The sequence below is a fragment of the Ursus maritimus genome, unplaced genomic scaffold, assembly GCF_017311325.1.
Source record: "Ursus maritimus isolate PB19 unplaced genomic scaffold, ASM1731132v1 scaffold_19, whole genome shotgun sequence".
In the NCBI taxonomy this organism is placed as follows: domain Eukaryota; kingdom Metazoa; phylum Chordata; class Mammalia; order Carnivora; family Ursidae; genus Ursus; species Ursus maritimus.
In genome coordinates, this window is record NW_024424341.1 from 44,053,653 (window position 1) to 44,075,867 (window position 22,215).

At 38.6% G+C, this 22,215-nt stretch overlaps 1 protein-coding gene across 4 annotated transcripts in view; it reads right to left on the reverse strand.

Moving 5' to 3' along the window:
• Nucleotides 1–22,215, reverse strand: part of ZNF529 (zinc finger protein 529) — a 46,467-nt gene that overhangs the window by 22,031 nt on the left and 2,221 nt on the right. The gene's annotated exons all lie outside the window — the stretch shown is intronic.

Genomic DNA, 22,215 nt, shown 5'->3' on the forward strand with positions numbered 1-22,215 from the left:
CTTTGATCTCACTGATACGTGAAATCTTAAGAACAAAAACAAAAACCCCAACTAATAGATACAGAGAACAAATGAGTGGCTTCTAGGGGCAGGGAGTAAGAGGTAGGCAAAATAGGTAAAGGTGTCCCAAAAGTACACATTTCTAGTTATAAACAAATGATGGGGATGTAATGTACAGCATGGTGACTATAGTTAATACTGTATTGTCTCCTTGGGAGTTGCTAAGAGTGTATATCTTCAAATTTACATTTATTGTGTCATTCTAGATTTAATCTAGATTTACAGTGGTGGTCATTTCACAGTATATTACAAATATTGAATCATTACGTTCACCTGAAATTAACATATATTATACGTCAGTTATATCTCCAAAACGAAACAAAACTAAACACCCAGAGAGAAAAAGTTTAGAAGAAGGTACACTGAATTATCAAGAGTGATTATTTCTGGATGGTGGAACTATGGCTAATCACTGTTTGTTCTTTACAGGTTCCTTAAAAACTGAGTACCTTGCGACGCCTGGGTGGCGCAGTTGGTTAAGCATCTGCCCTTGGCTCGGGTCATGATCCCAGCGTCCTGGGATCGAGCCTCGCATCAGCTCCTTGCTCAGCAGGGAGCCTGCTTCTCCCTCTGCCTGCCTCTCACTCCCTCCCTTTCTGTCCCTCTCTCTCTCTAACAAATAAATAAAATCTTAAAAAAAAAAAAAAACAGTATCTTGCAACAAACATGCATTAATTCCATCATCAGAAATACACAAGGAAGCTATTTCCCCTTAACAGATTCAATAGTCGGAGGCAAGTTTTCTTTCTGTTAAGAACACTGTAAGCAAAAAGATCTTCAAAATGAATGGGACCATCAAGGATATCTGTGACTGAAATCACTCCTGTAAACTTGTGAACACCCTTTTGCTGTATCTCAGCAATGCAATACGGCACATTCACTATTCACAAACCCGAATTAACAAAATTCAGGCAGGTAGTATTTTCAGACTATTAAAAAGAAAACCACGGGTCCAAAAAGGCACCAGTTAGGTTAAGGCCCATGGTCAGTAAACAAAGACCTAATACCTACCCAAACTACAGTTTCGACTCCCAGCAAACATGGAACTTCCTGGCCAATACTAGGACATATACTAATATACCCCTTCTTCACCCCTTAGAAGAGCAACCTTACATAAACAATGAATTCCTTGCATGAACTGCCTAACAAATTAATTATTAAGAATTATTAAGAGAATTAATAAATTCCTTTCTTTTTTTGATTCACTCTCTCTGCCTTTAAAAAAAAAATTTTTTTGGGGGGGGGCGCCTTGGTGGCACAGCGGTTAAGCATCTGCCTTCGGCTCAGGGCGTCATCCCGGCGTTACGAGATCGAGCCCCACGTCAGGCTCCTCCACTATGAGCCTGCTTCTTCCTCTCCCACTCCCCCTGTTTGTGTTCCCTCTCTCGCTGGCTGTCTCTATCCTGTCAAATAAATAAATAAAATCTTTAAAAAAATAAAAAATAAAAAAAATTTAAAAAAAAATTTTTTTTTCTGTTTAGCTCAGCAGAGCTCCCCTCTACTTGTTAGATGGAATGCTGCCTGATTCATGAATTGTTCGACAAAGCCAATTAAATTTTCAGGTTTACTTGTTTGAATTTTGTTTTTTTTCAACACATTTCATGGCAGCAGCACTTTTGGCATTTGGAGAAAATGAGGAACACAGGTGTGGCAGCCCTTGGACCCTTCTAAATTCACCATCTTGCCATTTCCAAAGCCTGCTGGCAAGTCCCCTCTTAGTTTGAGCTTTGTTCTTTTTAACGTTTGAGCTGCCGATCTAATTGGCTTTTAATCCAGGTTGAACAGGTCAGTCTAGACAGGAGGCTCTAACAGCACTATTCCTTAGCCCTTGGTTCAGTCCACAATTCCATGTTGGAATCCCCTCCCCAATTCCAGTCCACAGTCCCCATTTACTACCTTTCTCTATTTCTAATATGGAGTTTACTAGTTTAGTCCACACTGGAAATTGCTGGTGGTACACACAACTTTCTCGTGGTCAGCCCACCATGACATCTCTTGGTTACTGTTGGTTTGTTAAGGTACACACTTGTTTGTCTTGTTTATGAAAACAAAGGCTTAGCTAATGGGATCTTTAAATTCCAAAGAGTTAAGCATTCCACCTTCTGGCACACTTGCTTATTTTATAGCTAAGATCTATGGTCCTGGAAGCTATAAAAATCTATCTGCTTGTTTTGTATCCTAAGGAACTTGGCTTGGTAACCATCAAGTTGGGGGCCCCAGGATAAGGATGGATGGAAATGTGAGTTGTACCTTATTTGCATCTAGATGTGGCTGGGTAGAAATGTGGGTTAATTCCATTTGTGGTGAGGGTCCTACAAACTGCTGCCAGCCCTCATGGGAAATACAATGTAGAAATACCATGGTCATGACGGGAAACAATCCGAGTGCATAAGATCATCTAAGTGCACTTGAAAGCAAGGCTTCCCAAATTAGAATTGGCAAGCAGAAGCCCACAAAAGGTTTAAAAATTCCAAAATAATGTCATTAAAAGATTACGCTGAAGAAGGCTGGAAAAAATTAAATATGTGAGAGACAGCTGTAACGAAAGACTGTAAGACATAACCCCTACTGCTCCCTTCTATCCTTCCTGGAGTACTCATTCTACTAATCCTCTGAATTGTTTATCCACTCTGAAGACTACGTAACTGTAAACAAAAGTCTGCCAAGTTAGTGGCCTTACAGGCACCCCATTACCACCTTCAAAGGAGGGCCCCTCCCAGAGTTGACAAAACTGAGGGATTTTCTGGTAAACTTCTACATTTCCCTTTAAACAGAGAAAAGGAAACTCTGGTAGATATCAGAGCCTGCAGAGTGGGTCCTAGAAAAACTGGCACATGCCAGTAAAGAGGGAAAATTCTTACTAGAATCAGTTCTTCTGAATCTCTATCTGTAATGCCAAGTTGAAAAGAAAACAAAATTTCACACTGTCTCTTCCTTTCCAAATCCAAATCCACTGTATTGATCCTTTGTCTCCCAGGGATAGCTTCTGACTTCTTAATCTAGTTGTGTGGGACTGGGGTTGGCTTTTTGCCTGCCTGGAATGCACAGGTGGTTGGTTCTTACTATTGGCTATCTTTGGGACTAACTGGATTTTGGGAAGGTAACATCCTTTACATGCTCTTTGGGGACCCATCTTAGACCCAAGGCAGGTTATTCAGTACTGCCAGAAATATTTAAAATTAGAACTATTTACCCCTAAAGAAAGAAGCAAATTGAAGATAATATAGTTGGATAGATGGATTAACCTATAATGTCAATTTAACATACAACCCAAATCTCTGAGGAATTGAGAGCAACTATCCTTACAAATCCATTGCACAACAAAAGTCAGCTTTACTTTTTTTTTTAAGATTTTATTTATTTGAGAGAGACAGAGAGCAAGAGAGAGCACAAGCAGGGGAGGGAGTAGAGGGAGCAGGGAGCCAGACGCAGGCCTTGAGCGCAGAACCCTGGGATCATGACCTGAGCTGAAAGCAGACGCTTAACCAACTGAGCCACCCAGGTGCCCCAAAAGTCAACTTTAAAGGCAATTCAAAATTCACCTAATCCTTTACCAATTCCAAACTTCCCTTGTTTATCTCAAAAGGCTTGTAAATGATTGGCCTTAGGAAATCAAAGTCCTTCCTGGAAGCACTTATATTCTTTCTCTGTCCTTAGAAGTTATATCTCTTATCATGTCTTTGAAATGTAAACCTGAGATTGAGAGAAAGAAAAAGGGAAGGCATTTTAAAAATACAAACTGCTAAAAGGGCTCTTGTACCCAAAGTTTAGCACAACCTCTTTAATTCCAGGGACAAAAACAAATCTTAAAAAATCTTGTCCACAAATATTAGTAACTATACAGTCTTTGCACCTGTGTTTGTGTCTATGTCCATATACAGTTGTAAATGTATACGGATGTATATGAGATATTCTACCTTCAGACGGTCTCACTAAAATTAATTATTAAAAGCCCTATTCAAGTGAAGCACCTGAAAGTATGGGCCATTCTGTAACTCTCAAAAAGATAGAAACCAACCCAAATGTTATTCAAGTTTATGTTATCTGGGGAAATATTCTATATGAAAGCTAATTTAAGGTTGATGTTTAATTAAAACAGGCATGTCTTTAGAGTTAGCATTAAACATAAAAAACTTTTATTCTACCTGAGTTTACTAGCCAAGTTAGTTCATGTTATCTCTTACAAAATCTGTCAACAAAAAAGTAACAGCTTGGGGAAGACTTCCAGGAAAGATGGTGGAGCAGGACGATCATAATTTCACCTCATCCCATGGATACAACTAGGTAACACATCAGTGCAAATAACCCAGAAAACGACCTGAAGATTGGCAGAACAAACTCCACAACTAAATGTAGAGAAGAGGCCACACTGAAGAGGGCAGGAAGGGCAGGGATACAGTGGGAAGCTAAACCCTGCAGGACGGATGCTGGAAGGAGGGAGCTGCAGATGCAGAGAAGGGCAAGAAACAGACTATCACACCAGGAGCCTGCACAGGGAAGATGAATCCCCACAACATCTGGCTTTGAAAGTCACAGGGGCCAAATTTCATGAGTTCTTATAACCAGTAGTATTTAAAGGCTGGAACTCTAAAAATCAGCAAACTCAGCTCTGGGAAAGGCCAGAGGGTGATATGAAACTGAGTCCCTGCCCTTAAAGAGTCAGTACAACAGACAGCCCACTGAGGGGCAGCTTATAGAAGCAGCAGTTTGAGAAAGGCCTGGGCAATACATGAGGGAGAGTAAGTTACTAATCTCAGAGTTCACGGAGAGACTTTTCCAGGAACAAAGGAGCTGGCAGAGGCCGTTTGCCTCCCCTGTCCCCCCACCATTGTGGGAACCTGGGCAGTGCAAGCATTCACTACCTAATTTGTCCTGCCCTCTCCAGCTGCGCCTGTCTCAGTCCCTGCGCTGTGGGTCCCCTCCCCAAGAAGAATGGTGCAAACCTTGCCAATACTGCATCTTCTGATCTCTTGCAAAGATGTGGGCACTTTGGTACAACTGCCCCTGACTTGAGTGACTTTGCAGAGTAGTCCAGCTGCCCTGGTCTCTACAGTGGCTGCAAGTCCCCTGTGGAAGAGGACCAGGACCGCTTTGTTAAAAGTGTATGCTTCACCCACTACTTTCAAGAGAAAGCAACATAGCTGACTTTCATAACACACAAAACAGATACAGAGAGTTACGCAAAATGGGCACACAGAAGAATATGTCCCAAATGAAAGAACAAAAAAAAAGTACAGCGGGGCGCCTGGGTGGCACAACGGTTAAGCGTCTGCCTTCGGCTCAGGGCGTGATCCCGGCGTTGTGGGATCGAGCCCCACGTCAGGCTCCTCCACTAGGAGCCTGCTTCTTCCTCTCCCACTCCCCCTGCTTGTGTTCCCTCTCTCGCTGGCTGTCTCTATCTCTGTCGAATAAATAAATAATCTTTAAAAAAAGAAAAGAAGTACAGCAATAAACCTAAGCAAAATGGAGATAATATGCCTGATAAAAATATTTAAAGTAAAGATCATAAAGACTCACTGTACTTGAGAAGAATCCAGGACCTCAATGAGACTCTTATACAGAGGTAAAAAAGAACCAATCAAGGATGAAAAACAGTAATTGAAATTAAAAATACACTTGATGGAATAAATAATACACTAGAGGAAGCAGAAGAATGAATTAATGACATGGAAGACAGAGTAATGGAAAGAAATCAAGCTAAACAAGTGAGAAAAAAATTTATGCAAAATGAGAATAGACAAGGGCACTCAGCAACTCCACGAAGTGTAATCACATTCACACTATAGGAATCCCAGAAGAAGAGAAAAGGGAGCAGAAAATGTATCTGAAGAAACAATAGCTGAAAATTTCCCTAACCTCAGGAAGGAAACAGATATCAAGATCCAGGAGACACAGAGATCCCCCAACAAAATCACCACAAGATTAACACCAAGACACAAAGTCATTAAAAGGGAAAAAAGTAGTGATAAAGAAAAAAATTTTAAAGCAGCAAGAGAGGGGGGAAGAAAAAAGGTGGCGGAAGAGTAGGGGCCCTTTCTTCAGCTGGTCCCTTGAATAGACCTGGATATCTACCAGATCATCCTGAACACCCACGAAATCAGCCCCAGATGTAGGAAGGTACATCTATATCTCTACAAACGAACATCATCAGCGCTCAGTATTGAGGTACAAAGCGGGGAGCCGTGAATCCATCCACAGATATTGGAAGATAAAAGGAAGGGGGAGGGAGCTGCCGCGCCTCAGTGCCCGGAAGCAGTAGCCTCCTGCACTGGGGAGCGGGCGGACTCACTGACTGGCACCTGCAAGAAAGCAGACTGAGACCGTGAGCCTGGGAACATGCATGCAACCAGACTGAAAACCCGGAGCTCCGGAGCACACACTCGACCTAGACTGAAACCTAGTGCTTGGGAGAGTGAAAACCAGAGCTCCAGAGCGGGCACAAACCACACTGAAACAGGAAGCTCAGGAGTGCGCACATGCAGGAACCGGGGGCGGCTGGCGGTGTTAGAAGCACAAAGGACAGAAACGTGCTGGCCCTGGCAGCGAGGGCTAGGAGAGTGGCTGGGGGGCGCACAACCCAGGAGGCTACAGGGTATTAGCAGCACCAGCAGAAAAAGAGTTAAAGTGGCCAAGAGCTCAGTGGAGAGTGGACTGCGATCTCTCTGTTCTGAGACAGAGGCTAGGATACGGCCACTGCTGTTCTCTCAGAAGAGTCACAGAAAACCACCAGGGAAAGCCTCCAGAGAACAAAACCCAGAAATACCAGCTCACATTCTGCCCATCCCCATCCTGCCTTGCAGGGGATAGGGTGACTCGACCCAAACAGGGTTGCCTGAGTATCAGCGTGGCAGGCCCTTCCCCCAGAAGACAGGCTGAAAAATCAGGAAGCCCACATCCCTAAGGTCCCTATAAAACAAGTGCACACTGCCTGGGTCCTGGTAAATAACATGGGCTCTGTACATACCCGCAACCTCTCCTCATCAGAATGACAAGGAGGAGGAATCCCCAGCAAAGAAAGGAGACAGAGACTGTGGCCTCTGCCAGAGAACTGATAGATATGGATATAACCAAATTGTCAGAAATGGAGTTCAGAGTAACAATGGTCAAGATGATGTGTAGGCTTGAAAAAAATATTAACGAAAATATTAACGAGAATATAGACTAAGGGCGGAAATGAGAGCGAATCTGGCAGAAATTAAAAATGCTATCAATCAAATGTAGTCTAAACTAGACGCTCTGACGGCCAGGGTAAATGAGGCAAAGAACAAATTAGTTAATTGGAAGATAGGATGATACAAAAGAAGGAAAAAATGGGAACTTGGCTCAAAAAAAATCCAATCTCAAGAATGGTGATTACAGGAGATTACTGACTCAATTAAATGTTCAAATGTCAGAATCATCAGCGTCCCCGAGGGGGTGCAGAAAGAGAGAGGTCTAGAAGAGATATTTGAACAAATTGTAGCTGAGAACTTCGCTAATCTGGCAAAGGAAACAAGCATTTGTGTCCAAGAGGCAGAGAGGACCCCTCCAAAGATTAATAAGAACAGACCTACACCACGTCACATAATAATACAATTCCCAAATATTAGATCCAAGGATACAGTATTGAAAGCGGCCAGGGGAAAAGAATCCACACCTACAGAGGAAGGAACATCAGAATAACGTCAGACATGTCTAGAGAGACCTGGCAAGCCAAGAAAAGCTGGCAAGTCATATTCAGAGCACTAAGTGAGAAGAACATGCAGCCAAGGATCCTTTATCCAGCAAGGCTGTCATTCAGAATTGATGGAGAGACAAGGACCTTCCAAGACCGGCAGAAACTGAAGAAATATGTGACCACCAAGCCAGCCCTACAAGAAATATTAAGGGGGGGGGTCTATAAAAGTAAAAAGACCCCAAGAGTGATACAGAACAGAAATTTACAAACTATAGAAACAAAGAATTCACAGGCAACATGACATCATTAAAATCATATCTCTCAATAATCACTCTAAATTTCAGTAGCCTAAATTCTCCCATAAAACGCCACAGGGTTGCAGATTGGATAAAAAGACATGACCCATCCATACGCTGTCTACAAGAGACTCATTTTGAACCTAAAGATACATCCAGATTGAAACTGAAGGGATGGAGAACCATTTTTCATGCCAATGGACCTCAAAAGAAAGCTGGGGTAGCAATTCTCATATCAGACAGATTAGATTTTAAACTAAAGACTGTAGTTAGAGATACAGAAGGATACTATATTATTCTTAAAGGATGTATCCAACAAGTGTCTATGACAATTATAAATATCTAAGCCCCCAACAGGGGAGCAGCTAGATACACAAGCCAACTCTTAAACAGAATAAAGAGACATATAGATAAAAATACGTTAATAGTAGGGGACGTCAACACTCCACTTTCAACAATAGACAGATCACCTAAGCAGAAAATCAACAAAGAAACAAGAGCTTTTAATGACATACTGGACCAGATGGACTTCATAGATATATACAGAACACTCCAGCCCAGAACAACAGAATACTCATTCTTTTCGAATGCACATGGAACTTTCTCCAGAACAGACCATATACTGGGTCACAAAACAGGTCTCAACCGATACCAAAAGACTGAGATTATTCCCTGCATATTCTTAGACCACAATACTTTGAAACTGGAACTCAATCACAAGGAAAAATTTGGAAGAAACTCAAACACTTGGCAACGAAGAACCATCCTGCTCAAGAATGATTGGGTAAACCAGGTAATTAAGAAGGAGATTAAACAATTTTTGGAGACCAATGAAAATGAAAACACATTGGTCCAAAGCCTATGGGACACTGCAAAAGCAGTCCTAGAAAATACATAGCCATCCAAGCCTCACTCAAAAGAACAGAAAAATCTAAAATGCAGTTTTTATATTCTCACCTCAAGAAGCTGGAGCTGGAACAGAAGAACAGGCCTAACCCAAGCACAAGAAGGTAGGTGATCAAGATTAGAGCACAGATCAATGAATCAGAAACCAGGAGCACAGTAGAGCAGATCAAAAGAACTAGAAGCTGGTTCTTTGAAAGAATAAATAAGATTGATAAGCCACTGGCCAGACTTATTCAAAAGAATAGAGAAAGGACCTAAATTAAAAAAATTATGAATGAGAGGGGAGAGATCTTGACCAACACTAATGAAATAGGAAGGATCATTAGAAACTATTAGCAAAAACTATATGCCAATAAATTAAACAACCTGGAAGAAATGGATGCTTTCCTGGAAACCTGTAAACTACCAAGTCTGAAACAGGAAGAAACTGATTATCTAAACAGATTGATGAATTATGAAGAGATTGAAGCAGTGATCAAAAACCTCCCGAAAAACAAGACTCCGAGGCCTGATGGATTCCCCGGGGGAATTCTACCAAACATTCAAAGGAGAAATAATACCTATTCTCCTGAAGCTGTTTGAAAAAATAGAAACAGAAGGAAAACTACCAAACTCATTCTATGAGGCCAGTTTTACCTTGATCCCCAAACCAGGCAAAGACCCCATCAAAAACGAGAATTACAGATCGATATCCCTGATGAATATGGACGCCAAAATTCTCAACAAGATTCTAGCTAATAGGATCCAAAACTGTACATTAAAAGGATTATCCATCATTACCAAGTGGGATTCATCCCTGGGATGCAAGGGTGGTTCAAAATACGCAAATCGATCAGTTTGATAGATCACATCAACAAGAAAAGAGTCAAGAACCACATGATCCTCTCAACTGATGCAGAAAAAGCATTTGACAAAATACAGCATCCTTTCCTGATTAAAACCCTTCAGAGTGTAGGAATAGAGGGTATATTCCTCAATTTCATAAATACTACCTATGAAAAGCCGACAGAGAGTATCATTCTCTATGGGTTAAAGCTGAGAGCCTTTCCCTTAAGATCAGGAACATGACAAGGATGCCCACTCTCGCCATTATTATTCAACATAGTACTAGAAGTCCTTGCAACAGCAATCAGACAACAAAAAGGGATAAGAGGTATTCAAATCAACAAAGGAGAAGTCAAACTGTCTCTCTTTGCAGATGACATGATACTCTATATGGAAAACCCAAAAGAATCCATCCCCAAATTACTAGAACTTATAGAACAATTCAGTAATATGGCAGGATACAAAATCAATGCTCAGAAATCAGTTGCATTTCTATACACGAACAATGAGGCTGAAGAAAGAGAACTTAGGGAATCCATTCCATTTACAATAGCACCAAAAATCATACGATATCTCGGAATTAACCAGAGAGGTAAAGGACCTATATTCTAGAAACTACAGATCACTCTTGAAAGACATTGAAGAAGACAGAAAAAGACGGAAAAACATTCCATGCTCAAGCATCGGAAGAATTCACATAGTTAAAATGTCCATGCTACCCAGAGCAATCTACACTTTCAATGCTATCCCGATCAAAATACAAATGACATTTTTCAAGGAACTGGAACAAACACCCTTAAAAATTTGTGTGGAACCAGAAAAGGCCCCGACTTGCGAAGGAAATATTAAAAAGGTAAAACAAAGCTGGGGGCATCACGTTGCGTGATTTCAAGCTATACTACAAAGCTGTGATCACCAAGACAGCACGGTACTGGCACAAAAACAGACACATAGACCAATGGAACAGAACAGAGATTCCAGAAATGGATCCTCAGCTCTATGGGCAACTAATCTTTGACAAAGCAGGAAAAAACATCCAGTGGAAAAAAGACAGTCTCTTCAATAAATGGTGCTGGGAACATTGGACAAGCTATATGCAAAAGAATGAAACTTGACCACTCTCTCACACCATACACAAAGATAAACTTCAAATGGATGAAAGACCTCTATGTGAGACAGCAATCCATCAAAATCATAGAGGAGAACATGGTCTAACCTCTTTGACATCGGCCACAGCAACTTCTTTCATGACACATCTCCAAAGGCAAGAGAAACAAAAGATAAAATGAACTTGTGAGGCTTCATCAAGATAAAAAGCTTCTGCACAGCCAAGGAAACAGTCAAAAAAACTAAGAGGCAGCCCATGGAACTGGAGAATATATTTGCAAATGATGCTACAGATAAAAGACTGGTATCCAAGATCTACAAAGAACTTCTCAAACTCAATACATGAGAAACAAACAAATCATAAAATGGGCAGAAGATATGAACAGACACTTTTCCAATGAAGACATACAAATGGCTAACAGACACTTGAAAAAATGTTCAAAATCATTAGCCATCAGGAAAATTCAAATCAAAACCACCTTGAGATACCATCTTATGCCAGTCAGAATGGCAAAAATTGACAAGGCAGGAAACAAATGTTGGAGAGGATGTGGAGAAAGGCGAACCCTCTTACACAGTTGGTGGGAATGCAAGTTGGTACAGCCACTTTGAAAACAGTGTGGAGGTCCCTCAAAAAGTTAAAAATAGAGCTACCCTATGACCCAGCAATTGCACTGCTGGGTATTTACCCCAAAGATACGGATGTAATGAAGAGAAGGGCCATATGCACCCCAATGTTCATAGCAGCAATGTCCACAATGGCCAGACTGTGGAAGGAGCCGATATGCCCTTCAACAAATGAATGGATAAAGAAGATGTGGTCCATATATACAATGGAATATTACTCAGCCATCAGAAAGAACGATTACCCAACATTTGCAGCAACATGGACGGAACTGGAGGAGATTATGCTACGTGAAATAAGTCAAGCAGAGAAAGACAATCATCATATGGTTTCACTCATTTATGGAACATAAGTGATAGCAGAGATTGGTAGGAGAAGGAAGGGAAGAATGAAGGGGGGGTAAACAGAAGGGGGAATGAACCACAAGAGACTATGGACTCTGGGAAACAAACTGAGGGCTTCAGAGGGGAGGGGGTGGGGGAGTGGGATAGGCTGGTGATGGGTATTAAGAAGGGCACATATTGCATGGAGCACTGGGTGTTATATGCAAACAAAGAATCATGGAACACTACATCAAAAACTAAAGATGTACTGTATGGTGACTAACATAACAATAAGAAATTAAAAATAATAATAAAATAAAATAAAGTAAAATAAAAGCAGCAAGAGAAAAGATGACAGTTACATACAAGGGAAACCCCATAAGGCTATCAGTGGATTTTTCAGCAGAAACACTCCAGGCCAGAAGAGAGTGGGATGATAATATTCAAATTGCAGAAAGGGAAAAAGGTCTGCAGCCAAGAATACTCTACCTAGCAAGGGTAGCATTCAGAATAGGAGGAGAAATAAAGAGTTTCTCAGACAAACAAAAACTAAAGAAGTTCATCACCACCAAACCAGCCCTGTAAGAAATATTAAAGGAATCTTTGAGTGGCAAGGAAAGACCATAAGTAAGTGTATGAAAAGCATGAAATACAAAAGCAGTAAAAATAAGTATATCTGTAAAAATCAGTCAAGGGATGCACAAAATAAAATAATGTAAAACACTACATCATATACCTAAAATGTGGGAGGCAGGTGGGAGAGAGGAGTAAAGAATAAATTCAAACTTAAGTGACCATCAACTTTATATAGACTGCTCTTTATAGAAGATGTTATATGCAAACCAAATGATAACAAATCAACAACCAGTAATAGATATGCAAAGAATAAAGAGAGAGGAACCTAAGTATATCATTAAAGAAAGCAAGCAAACCATGAAAGAGAGCAAGAGAAGGATCAGAGAAAAACTACAAAAACAACTACAAAACAATAAGAAAATAGCAATAAATACATATCTATTAGTAACTACTTTGAATATAAATGGAGTAAATGCTCCAATCAAAAGACACAGGGTAATGGAATGGATAAAAAAACAAGGCCCATCTATAGGCTGCCTATAAGACTCATTTCAGACCTAAAGTCACCTGCAGACAAAAGTGAGGGGATGGAGAAATATTTATCATGTAAATGGATGTCAACAGAAAGCCAAGGTAGAAATACTTATATCAGACAAAACAGACTTTCAAACAAAGACTGTAACAAGAGATAAAGAAGGATACTATATAATAATAATGAGAACCATTCATCAAGAGGATATAACAATTGTAAATATTTATGCACCCAACATGTGAGCAACCAAATACATAAAATAGTTAAAAACAAACATAAAGGAACTAATCGATAGTTATACAGTAATAACAGGGAACTTTAACACCCCACTTATGTCAATGGACAGGTCATCCAAACAGAAAATCAAAAAGGAAACATGGCTTTGAATGATACATTGGATACTGAATGGTTTTAACAGATATATGCAGCACATTCCACCCTGAAACACCAGAGTACAAATTCTTTTCAAGTGCACATAGAACATTCTCCAGAATAAATCACACAAAACACGTCTCAACAAATTCAAGACAACTGAAGTCATACCCTGCATTTTTTCTGACCACAAAACTATGAAACTAGAAATCAACCACAAGAAAAAAAAAATCAGGAAAGAACACAAATACACAGAGGCTAAATAACTTGCTACTGAAAAATGAATGGATCAAGTAAGAAATCAAAGAAGTCAGAATTATATGGGAACAAATGAAAATGAAAATACAATGGTCCAAATTTTGGGGATGCAGGAAAAGCAGTTTTAAGCCGGAAGTTTAAGGCAATACAAGCCTACCTTGAGAAGTAAGAAAATCCCAAATAATAACCTAACCTTACATATAAAGAAGCTAGAAAAAGAACAAACAAAATCCAAAACCCACAGAAGAAATAATGAAGAAATGAAGATTAGGGCAGAAATGAGTGATATCAAAACTAAAATAAAAAACAAAAATAAAAGAACAGATTAGTGAAACCAGGAGCTGGTTCTTTGAAAAGATCAACAAAATTGATAAACCTCTAAGAAGAATCATCCAAAAAAAAAAAAAAAAGTACTAAAATAAAATCACAAATGAAAGAGAAATAACAATCAACAGCACTGAAATACAAACAACTGTAACAGAATATTATGAAAAAGTATATGCCAACAAATTGGACAATGGACAAGAAATGGATAAATTCCTAGGAACATATAACCTACCAAAACTGAAGCAGGAAGAAACAGAAAATTTGAACAAACCAATTACTAGCAATGAAATTGAATGAGGAATGAAAAAACTACCAACAAACAAAAGTCCAGAACCAGATGGCTTCATAGGTGAATTCTACCAAACATTTAAGGAAGAGTTAATATTCACTCTTCTCAAACTATTCCAAAACACGGACAAGGAAGGAAAACATCCAAATTCATTCTATGAAGCCAGTATTACCCTTATACCAAAACCAGATAAAGACACCACAAAAAAAGAGGACTACAGGCCAATTATCTCTGATGAACATACATGCAAAAATCATCAACAAAATATTAAGAAACCAAATCCAACAATACATTAAAAATAACTCACCATGATGAAGTGGGATTTATTCCTGGGCTGCAAAAGTGGTTTAATATTTGCAAATCAATCAGTGTGATACATCACATCAATAAGAGAAAGAATAAAAACCATACATGATCATTTCAATAGATGCAGAAAAAGCAGGTGACAAAGTACAATATCCATTCATGATAAAAAAAAAAAAACCTTCAACAAATTAGGTTTAGGAAAAATATTTCAACATAATAAAGGCCATGAAAAACCCACAGCTAACATCACACTCAATGGGGGAAAACTGAAAGTTTTTCTAAGATCAGGAACAAGATAGGGATGTCCACTCTCACTACTTTTTTTTTTTTTTTTTAAAGATTTTATTTATTTATTCGACAGAGATAGAGACAGCCAGCGAGAGAGGGAACACAAGCAGGGGGAGTGGGAGAGGAAGAAACAGGCTCACAGCGGAGGAGCCTGATGTGGGGCTCGATCGATCCCGTAATGCCGGGATCACGCCCTGAGCCGAAGGCAGACGCCTAACCGCTGTGCCACCCAGGCGCCCCCACTCTCACTACTTTTATTCAACACAGTACTGAAGTCTTAGCCACAGCAATCAGACACACACAAAAAATAAAGAGCATCCAAATCAGTAAGGAAAAGATTAAAACTTTCACTATTTGCAGATGACATGATACCATATATAGAAAACCCTAAAAACTCCACCAAAAAAACTACTAGAACTGATAAATGAATTCGGTGAAGTTGCAGGATACAAAATCAGTGGACAGAAATCTGCATTTCTATACACTAATAATGAAGCAGCAGAAGGAGAAATTTAAAAATTAATTCTATTTACAACTGCAATGAAAAGAAGAAAAATACTAGGAATAAACTTAGCTATAGAGGTGAAATACCTGTACTCTGAAAAGTATAAAACATTGATAAAAGATACTGAAGGTGACACAAAGAAATGCAAAGACATTCCATGCTCATGATGGAAGAACAATTACTCTTAAAATGTCTATACTACCCAAAGGAATTTACAGATTTAATGCAATCCCTATCAAAATACTAAAAGCATTTCTCACAGAACTAGAACAAACAATCCTAAAATTTGAATGGAAGCACAAAAGACCCCAAATAGCCAAAGTAATCTTGAAAAAGAACAAACTAGAGGTATCACAATTCCAGACTTCAAATTACATTATAAAGCTATAGTATTCAAAACAGTATGGTCTGGCTTAAAGACAGACAATGATCAATGAAACAGAAGAAAGCCCAGAAATGAACCCACAAATATATGATCAATTAATCTTTGACAAAAGAAAAAAAAAAAAAAGTATCCAATGAGACAAAGACAGTCTCTTCAACAAATGGTGCTGGGAAAACTGGACGGCAACATGCAAAAGAATGAAACTTTCTTACTTTCTTTCACCATACAAAAAATAAACTCAAAATCGATTAAAGACCTAAAACCATAAAAATCCTAGAAAAAAGCACAGGCAGTAATTTCTCTGACATTTGCTGTAGCAACATTTTTCTAGATATGTCTCCTGAAGCATAAACTCCATCAAAATAAAAAACTGCACAGCGAAGGAAACAATCAACAAAACTAAAAGGCAATTGAATGGCAGAAGATATTTGCAAATGACATACCAATAAAAGGTTAGTATCCCAAATATATAAAGAACTTATACAACTCAACACCTGAAAAACAGATAATCCAATTAAAAAACAGCAGAAGACATGAACAGACATTTCTCCAAAGACTTACGGATGGCCAACAGACGACACATGAAAGGATACTCAACATCACTGATCATCAGGGAAATGTAAATCAAATCAATTACAATGGGATATCAACTCACACTGGTCAGAACAGCTAAAATCAAAAACATAGTAACTGTTGGTGAGGATGTGGAGAAAAGGGAAACCTCCCTCTTATACTGTTGGTGGGAGTGCAGACTGGTGCAGCCACTGTGGAAAACCGTATGGATTTCCTCAAAAAGTTAAAACTAGAAGTACCCTACAATCCAGTGATCGCACTATGGGGTATTTACCCCCAAAATATAAAAACACTAATTCAAAGAGATCCATGCACTGTTGTCTCTATCTCTGTCGAATAAAATAAAATAAAATCTAAAAAACAAAAAACTTAATAATAGCTTGAGACAGTGGCTTTGTCTAATATTTAATAAAGTTTTTGTAGGTAATCTAAACATAATAGTTAAGAACAAGTGAATTAAATGTAAGATGTAAGCAAGATAAACTGTAAATGCAGTTTTGAACAATATGAATGTCTACTTAGTCTTCCCAAATCTTTCTGGTAATCTAAAAATTAAAATTTTGCTTAGGTTAAATGATGAGTAAAGTTAAATTCATTAAATATCTAGATCATTTCTAAATAAGATAAATACTAAAACATTAATCACTGAACCTAGATTTATCTACTTTTGGCTTCTTATTACAGGGAAACTAAAAGATATATGGATGTGTTAATGCTACACTGGAAAATTTTTTAAAGATTTTATTTATTTATTTGACAGACAGCCAGCGAGAGAGGGAACACAAGCAGGGGGAGTGCGAGAGGAAGAAGCAGGCTCATAGCGGAGGAGCCTGATGTGGGACTCGATCCCATAACGCCGGGATCACGCCCTGAGCCGAAGGCAGACGCTTAACCGCTGTGCCACCCAGGCGCCCCTACACTGGAAAATTTTAAAAGGCATATGCCTCTAGAATTTATGTAGTATGTTCATAAATTTGCAAATCTAAAGATTGCTAGTATACCAGACAGTTCACATTTGCTTAATACTTGATTTTCACTAGAAATTAAGGTTTCTAAGAGCTAAGAATGCTAATAAATGTAATTAAGACTACTGGAAAGAATAAGGGAAACAACTCTGTATACAAAGGAAGATGTGTGTTTTTGCTAAGAAAAAAGCATGAGGAATGGAAATACATTTTTGTTAAGGAAAAGACAGTAATTTTGTCCTAAAGTGAGCTTGGTTATTTAAAGAGGGAAAACATTAGGCAAAATCCAAATGTAAAAAACAAAGTGGTAGAAGATTTGTGGGAAAGAATCTTTCTGGAAAGAAGTTTTAATATGTGATCAAGCTGGCTCTCATCAAAGATAGCAGCAACGCAATCATAAAGATTGTGACACCTGTGGATAAAATCAATTCTGCTTTTGCAAAAATGCCATACTTTGCCATCCTGATGTACTTGTAACACAGCAACAGTTTCCTCCTAAATTGAAGAAATCAAGATGGGTAAACAATGGCTGTAAATTAAAGGAGCAGTTAGTGGTATGGGAAACCCAAAACAGCTGCTTGGTTTTTCCCCACTCCTTGACAAACCTGTATTTTATCTTTTGCTTTCCTTTACCTACCATAGTGCATTTAGGATGACTTGTTATGAGTAAGACATTGGTGGGGGAGACATCTGTAAAACTGCAAAAAGAGTCTGTCAGTGCCTGGTCTGCCAGGTCCATATTCCTGGAAAAACTATTCCTGTCCCCAGAGGCCTCAGATCCCTCCCTCTGGGCCCTTTGAACACCTGCAATTAAACTTCATTCAGCTGCCACTCAGTATGGATTGTTATTGTACGTATGTTTTCTCTGAAAGCCATCACACGTCACGAGGCTTCAAAGTGGCAAAGAAAAATATTATTAACAAGTGTGTATCCCACTTGGGGTATACATTCCACAATCTGCAGTGATTTAGGCACCCACTTCATTGGACAAATCATATGAGCCTTAACAAAGGCCTTACAAACTTCTTGAAATTCTATCATATATAACCTTCTGCTGATTCTTTCTTGTCTCATGCTAGTATGACCAGCTACTCTAAGTCTCTCATGTCTTATGCTCAAGCTTATCATCAATAGGTAAGGAAGGCTTCCTGGATCCCAGTTCAAAGGGAGTGGTTGGTCAGTATAGAGCCTGGTAATTGGGTATTCTGCAACAATCATCAGAAAAAGACAGCCCTTGAGCCAGTTGTAAAGAGGGCCTTTCTTACCAAGTACTCCCTCCTGACCACTGACACTGCTGCAAAACTAGAAGGTATTGAGCCTTGGGTACACGCCACACAACTGAAGAAGGTTCCTCGGGATACCTGATCTCATACAGATGCTGGAGATTCGTAAATCAAATTGACAAGGAAGAGAAGTAGCTGACATCAAGGCAGACTGCTTTCACCCAAGATTATGGATCAATACTTCGTACTTTAACTACACATGAAACCCTTTCTCCTTCTGTTCCTTTTCTTTCCTTTGGCATTGGCCTAGAAGGATAACATCCCTCATCTTTATCTCCCGGGCCATTAGTAAGGAGTGGGCGGTAACCCCTGGTATTTAGAACCTTTTATTTCAGGTGAAGAGAAAAATCTGTGTCCCTAACTTTTCATAAGCAAAGTAAGACATCTCATTGGTTGACATGTGAACTTACATCATCAAGTTATAAAGGATCTACAAAGAGGCATTCATGATTCAAGTCACCTGTTTTGGCAGGTCCCTCTCCTTAGTGGCTAGGGATCAGTGTAAATGAAACTAACTTCTTAGTTCTTGAAATTTTTGCAGAATCTGCTGCTAAAGCAATTAACTGCCCAACAAAGGCCTTTAGACTCCCGGACAAAGTTGTTCTTTTGGTGGGGGGGGGGCAGCAAAGCAAAGTTTATTGAGCCACAGCAAAGTGATAGTACAAAGCTCCCAAAGAGGGAAGGGACCTGAGAGGGTTGCCCTGGACAAAGTTTTTCTTGATAACAGCAAAACCCTTAATTATCTCTCTGCTGAGCAAGGAGGTATTGTACTATGTACACCTGCTGCACCTGGATTAACACTCCTGGGGAAGTAGAAAATCAATTATGTAAAAATCACCAAAAAAGCCACTTGACTTAAAAAGATGATGCCTTCCACAAGAGTCTTTGACTTATCCGAGTTTGATTTGTTTGGGTCTTGGGGACCATGGCTTCAACATACATCCCAATCATTGAAAATTATCCTGCTTATAGTCATCATAATAATCTCCCTGATGCTTTCTATTCTCTCAGAAGCATTAAGTGCACGTTTGCAACCGCTAACCACTAATCAAATGATCTCTCTAAGACTGAAATGTCAGAAAAGAAAAAAAGAGGATGACTGACTTAAAAACCGTGAACCTGAAGTTGTAACCTGTGAATATTACGGAGATAAAGCCAGAAGTCAGGACCTGTGAACGCCGCACAAAGAATCAACAAAAGCTGCAAGAACTAAAGAGTAGGAGCTGAGTCGTGCTGATGCTTTAAATTTTGATCCCTCAGTTAAACTGATCAAAGGAGGGGAATTGTTAAAAAGAAAACCACAGACCCAAAATAGCATTACTTAGGTTAAGGCCCCAAGTCAGTAAACCAAGACATTATTAATACCTAACCTACCTGCAGTTTCAACCCCCAAGGAATATAACCTTAACCAGTCAACATGGAATTTTCTGGTCAATACTAGGAATCTTAGCTCCCTTCAGGAGGGCAACCCTGCTTAAACAATGCATTCCTTGCTAATAAATTTTTTTTAACACTCTCTCTGCCTTTTAAAACCTTCCTTTTGTTTAGCTCAGTGGAACTCCCCACTATTTGTTAGATGGGATGCTGCCTGATCCATGAATCAGAAAATAAAGCCAATTAGATCTTCAAATTTACTTGAATTTTGGTTCAATTATCCTGAATTTTGTTAAAAAGACTAAGAAAACATGTGTAAATAAGGCAGAAACGTGTTTTGTACAGAGTATGTGCTTATTATACATGCCTTCATTCCTTTATTATTCAATGAGTAATATTTTTTAAATTTTATTATATTATGTCACCATACAGTACATCATCAATGAGTATTATATTAGATATATTCTTACAAGATTGCTTACAAATGCAATCTTAGTAAAATCGATTCATATACAATATTAACAATTTGGAGTATTTTTCCTATATAAATATATTGTATAATATTAATATCAGTCATTTTTCTTTTTAAGGCTACATAGTTTCTCTTACCTATATGGTATTACATCACATTTATGTAATGTGATTAACTTAGTTTTTAAACTTTATTATATGTTTCATGTAACCTCATGAAATTAAAGATATTCTGCAAACAAAACAAACCAAAAATAAATAAATAAATAAATGTTAGGCATCATATAGAATGATCTGGAATAGAATTTCAAGAGATTTGTGGTCCCCTGAGAGAACTAAAATGGAGTCAATTTGCATTAGGTTAAGAAGTTCTTTTTTTTTTTTTTTTTTTTTTTTGAGAGAGAGCAAATAGGAGCTGGGGGAGAGGCAGAAGAAGAGGGGGAAGCAGACTCCCCACTAAGCAGGGAGCCCCACGCTGCCTGGGATCATGACCTGAGCCAAAGGCATTCCCTTAACCGACCGAGCCACCCAGGCATCCCTAGGTTAAGAAGTTCTATTCTAGGACATTAGCAAATCTGATTTTCAAAGATTCCTCTTAAATGCTCATCAAAATTAATTTTGTATTTTCATTGTTCTTGATTTATAGAAAATTTATGGTGAATACTTATAATCTTCACATAACAACATTTTTGTTTCTTGAGGACTTGTTAAGTGCAAGGCTGTTACTAAGTGCTCTCAGCTGTGCCCAGATTAATGTTTCTACCCTTATAAAAACTGGAAGGCATTAATATTATCATTATCTACATTTTAACAACATAAAATTATAAAACAAATATTAATAACTACTGACCTCCTTGAAATGTGGCTAGAGTGAACAAGGAACTGAGTTTTCAATTTTATTTTAATTTTTAATTCAAATACAAAAGCAATATAAAATGTTTTCCAGTTAAACAAAACTTTATTGTTTTGGTATAACTATATTTCACCATAACCACTGAAAATTAAGCATTCAAACTGAGAAGTGCTATCACAGTAAAATATGTATCAGATCTTGAAAACTTAGTATGAAGATAGGAATTTAAAACATTTCAATTTATTTATATTATTACATGTTGAAATGATATTTTAGATATATTGGTTAAAATAAGTTGTATTATCCAACTTAATTGCAACTGTTTCTTTTAACTTTCTAAAATGTGTGCAAAAGAAATTTTTAAATTACACTACTGGCTTGCATTGTATTTCCATCATAGGGTGCTGCTTCAGACTCAAATACCATTATATCATGCTGCCTCTCACAGCCTATACGACTACGTGGTCTGAAAGAGAGTCATACTGCCAAATCTCAAGACTTAGTTGTCACCATTCAAATCGCCTCGTGGACTCTCAGGAAAAACTCCCTGCCCTTGTTCACACAGACCTCTCTTCACAATACTCCAATCATATTCCTACTCCTAAAATGTTACTGACTGAAATCAATCAAACCATTTCCTACCTTGCTTTGTTTGAAAATCCAGTCTATGAATAAAATCAAATGTATCTGGTGTTTTATCCTACCTAACCACCAGTCTCTTCCTGGACAAAACACATTCTAAAGTAAGTCCTTAGTTTATCCTTGAAGAGTTCAACTAGTTCTATTTCTGTACCATCCTTTGGAAAGAAAAGAGCACACGGGGAAACAATAATTACCAACAGCAATGTGAATATGAACTGGGAAGGAAAAGGGTATTTGGAAAGGCACTGGAAGAGAAGGGGACCTATCCCTATGGTCCTGTTACTAACTGGGAAGGGGCATCCTGAGACCAGGTAAATGGACACCTCACAATTAGGTCTTACAATTTAGAACGGCAGCAAATATTTAACGTTCTGTAGAACAAATATACATGACAGAATAAAAAGTAAACATGAACTG